Below are 4,566 nucleotides of genomic sequence, written 5' to 3'. Positions count from 1 at the left end.
ATTAATAGGTCGAAATAATTTGAAACAAGATTTAATACAATTAAGTTTAACTAAAAAATCAAGATTCCATCAAGGCAATGAAAAATCAAACGAAAATAGCACTTCATCCAGAAGAAGAAAGCTTATCGGAAAATAAAAAACAAGTAAAAATCCATTTAAATAAAAATAATAAAATATAAGTAAATTTTTCTTGAATGCATTGTGTGTGTGTTTTTTTTATCGTGGATAGGTGTTAATTAAGTATTAATGAGAAAAATGACAGTAATGTTGATTTTAAACTAGATTATTAATTTTTTATCTATATATTACTTTTGTAAATATACTAAGGTACATAGTAACTATATTTCAGGATTACTCATGTAATAAGCAACGAGATAATAAGGCATTAAAAATCATTAATAACAATTCATTAGAATTCCATGACAAAAATGTGACTGCAGATAAACAATTACCAAACAAATCAATATTCGAAAAATTAATTGTAAGTATTTAATTACATACTTTAATTATTTTTTGTGTTTTAATTATGTTATATGTTATTAATTATGTTATTGTTTATTAAATTAATGATTTTTTTGCTTTAATAGCTACTCGGTAGAGATAATTTGAGACTAATTTCAAACGAAAATAGTACTTCCTCGGAAGAAGAAAGATATCGGAAATGAAAAACAGGAGGTAAAAAATCAATTTTAAATAAAAATGATAAAAATATATATAAGTAAATTTTTTTCTTACTGCATTGTTTTTTTTCCTTTGTGGATAAATGTTATTAAGTATTCAATGAGAAAATGCAAAGTCATGTTGATTTTAAAATTAAATATTTTTTTTATTATACTGTTTTTTATAATATATTAAGTTATTTGTAATTATATTTCAGGTTCCGTATTCACGTAATAACGATGACTGTGAAGAGATTTATGACCCTGTTATTGCTGCTGCAAAAATGTTAACTAAACCTGATCACTTTATGGAAAATATTGGCCCCATGAACCGGTAAAAACTGTTTATTTATTCCTTCTTGTGCATTAATTTTGTACAATAATTAAGGAATACAATTAACATGTGTGCACTTTGTTTTCCATTATGTGACCTAGTGACAAGCGATTAGGAATAATTTTTTTATATATAAATATTTTTTTCAGATGGTACTACTTATAAACGACGTTTACTGTCGAAAAAAAATTTGGATGTCAGCTTTAGGAAATTCTAAAGCAGTGACACTCTTGCTCGACGATTGATTGTGGGTTGTGTTTTTAAAAAGGAAAAACTACTAAAATGTACTCTCAGTGGTCAACCACCCAGAGCACAAGGCAAAGAGAGACAAAACGAAGAGATTGAGGGTCTTGACGTAAGAGCAAAAGATGCAATTATTGGTTAGTAATTATTTTATTACTATTTTTTATTAATATTTAAATTAACAATATAAAATGTATTTTTCCACTTTTTGTATTTGATTTTACTTTTTTATAGATTACGCAATATTAATGGGTGAATCCAAAATGGAACGTGCCAGATAGACGAGTCATAGAGCGTAGCATGACTCAACAAATCGGACGGTTAAAGTTGGAGTTAAAACAAGCTCTTGTAAGAGAGCAGGACTAATTTACTATTTTTGTTTTATGTTTATTTTGATAATTTAAATAAATAATTTTTTGTATGTAATTATCGTGCAATATTTTACTGCATTTGCATGTACAATATTTGAAATATATTTTTTTTAATTGTACGATAATTGTTTGTAAAATAAAATTTATAAAATTGCATTTAAAACATGTTTTACATTTTACCATTATTGTATGCAAACAATTATTAACAAACTATTTTATTATATATTATTATATATCTCGATCTTATATTGTCTTATAACATGTTTAAAAAAAATAAACATACAAACAAATATATACTATATTATGCAACATATATATATACACTACACAATTTGTTTAAATTAATGCAAATTAAGTTAAAATCAAGATCTCTTGAGAAACTTTTTAATTATTTAATGGCTGCGTTCAGCAGAGAATGTAGCTGTGGAACTATGGTAAAGTTCTTTTATATAATATAAAATTTATATGATTGGTTTATACATTTAGATCAAACAGAAACTAAAGGCGAGAACCAATCATGTTGGAGAATTTTACAACAGTTTCACTGCTACATTCTTTGCTAAAGATGGTTTTATAATTTTTTATATCTGATTAGATCAAATAATTTTTCTCTAGATCTAAGATAGAAGTATATATATCTAGATATAAAAAATCTTATTAGATCTCATTTGATCAGGTCAAAATGGAGATCTAATAATTCTGTATTTTATATCTAATTGATCTACGTATATACAATAACATCTCTTTCATTTTTGCTCGGGTACCTATGAAACTTTTGGCTGCAATACTAAAATGCAACTTTTGTGACAACTCAATAAACATTAATGACCAGTGACCATGTCATAACAACCAAACGCGTGTAAAGAAGTAATTTAGATGGTTATCCCCCAAATTCAACACAAACTATTCAAAATATCATAACTTCATAACCCCACATCTAGTCCTTAATTAATCATAAACTTCTCTCCTCTAAGCTTTTTAAATGGTATTTTACTGTCTTCCAAACATGAAAATTTTAAGAAAGTGTAATTTTGTCAAAAACAATTATAATAAAAAAATTTTTTAACACTTTACAACTTAAAATATCTACTTTTAATGTTTTAGTAAACCATTCATTAATTTTTTAACAAAGCTACACAAATATAAATAAACATACGGCAAATCTTAGAATTTTTTAAAAACGTAAATCTTTACTTTTATTTGCGTGTTTCGTGTTTCCGTATCTCATTACGAGAAAAATACAAACAAATTTGGAGTAGCATTGGATGACATGTTATGCCATCAAATTTTACGTGCAGTTTAATAAAATAGCTTCGGAAACTTTAGAAAATTTCTAATTTTTAAAACGAGATCTCGAATTCTAAACGAGAAAAAACTCGGTTTTTTGCAAATCTGAAAAACTCACTTGTTTTAAACCCTTATAAAAGAGTGAGGTTTAAAAATAATCTCAAATATAAAGAAAGCGATCTTAAAGAAAACCTCATTCAATTTCAAACCCAAATTCTATTTGAAATACGGGGTTAAAAAATTCATCATCAACTCTTATTTTCAACTATTATAAGGTATCATATGTAAAGGAACTGGTGGTAGTAAATTTCTTAGATTCGCAAAAATTGATGACAAAAAATTTGTCAATTTTTATAAATGTAAGAAATATACTCTTATTCCTTATTTTCAACCCTTAGAAGATGGCTACAAAAATTATCTTAAATATGAAAAAAGTGACTTTAAAAATCATTTATCTTTACAATTACAATTCAAAATGCAAAAGTAAAAAAGTTTATCTTTAACCTATATCTTCAATTGTTACAAAATATATATATTACACTAGGTATCATATAATATATCACATTTAGTCATACACGGAAAAAATGTAATATATACAATAAGATATGTAGTTGCGGGCAATTAACTACAGATATACTCAATACAATAATATATGCTATTGCAGTATTAACATTGTACTTGCATTAACAGCAAATATTATTGTATTATCTGTACTTGATAGCCCGCACATGCTATTGGCTATATTACTTTTTTCTGTGTACATAAGGATAATTCTAAAAACATTTGAAAACTGTTGGCAAAAAATAAATAAATAAGAAAAATAACACACAATTCTTGAAAAACCTTATCTTAATATATCTTTCTTATAGCAGCCCTATTTCATTTCCCTTAGATTTGTACGTGAAAACTGATCCCGAATTGAAAAAGAATCGAAATAACTCCTAAAATTTTTTATAGCAAATTATTCATTTGCATAGACAAGAGGAATCCACCAATAATTAATTGAACAATAATGGGTTAATATATCCAAAAAATTATATAGCTTCCTTAAAAAAAAATCTTTTTTCTAATCTCATAGTTAACATTTATAATATGTTTTATTAACGCAATATTCATTATACCTATAATATATTTATACAAAATAAGATTAGTGAAAAGAAAAACTCGAGTAATAATTTTACAATAATTTATCGATATTTACTTTTTATACAAAATTGATGTAATAGAATAAATATGTCCTGAAAGTATTGAATCGACATTTGAAAGCGAGATATCAAACATGAATAATGTCATCAAACATGTCGAGCAATATTGACAACTTCTTTTCTCCTTCTCAAAATATAAATTGAAAATTTTTAAACATGACAAATTTTGTTTAGCAAGTAATGAAATGTAACTGCATTTTTTAAAAATAATAAAAAAATAAAAAAATCATATTAATTGTGTATAAAATGTATAATATTTATTAATTTATAGAAAATAAATATTTAAAAATAGAAAATATTATAAATAAAAAACTGTACAACTATATATATAATATTTTTATTTTATGAAATCGTTGAGAGGGCTTTGTTTGCTTACAATCCCGATTTCCTGCAACTTCGTTTGCACACACGAAAATAATTAAGGTACAAGAGTAAGATTGCACACATGACATTACTGCGCATATGCA

The 4,566-nt window shown here is 25.0% G+C and overlaps 1 long non-coding RNA gene across 1 annotated transcript; it reads left to right on the top strand.

The window, feature by feature from the left end:
- Positions 1 to 1,258: 1,258 nt before the first annotated feature.
- Positions 1,259 to 1,770, top strand: LOC118648450. The gene is made up of 2 exons (XR_004965301.1): positions 1,259 to 1,373; positions 1,471 to 1,770. It is a non-coding gene; the product is annotated as an uncharacterized LOC118648450 (long non-coding RNA).
- Positions 1,771 to 4,566: the final 2,796 nt, after the last annotated feature.

Source organism: Monomorium pharaonis, unplaced genomic scaffold (assembly GCF_013373865.1).
Source record: "Monomorium pharaonis isolate MP-MQ-018 unplaced genomic scaffold, ASM1337386v2 scaffold_44, whole genome shotgun sequence".
In the NCBI taxonomy this organism is placed as follows: Eukaryota; Metazoa; Arthropoda; class Insecta; order Hymenoptera; family Formicidae; genus Monomorium; species Monomorium pharaonis.
Note: the sequence above shows the minus strand (reverse complement) of the source record. Positions and strands in the feature narration are given on the sequence as shown.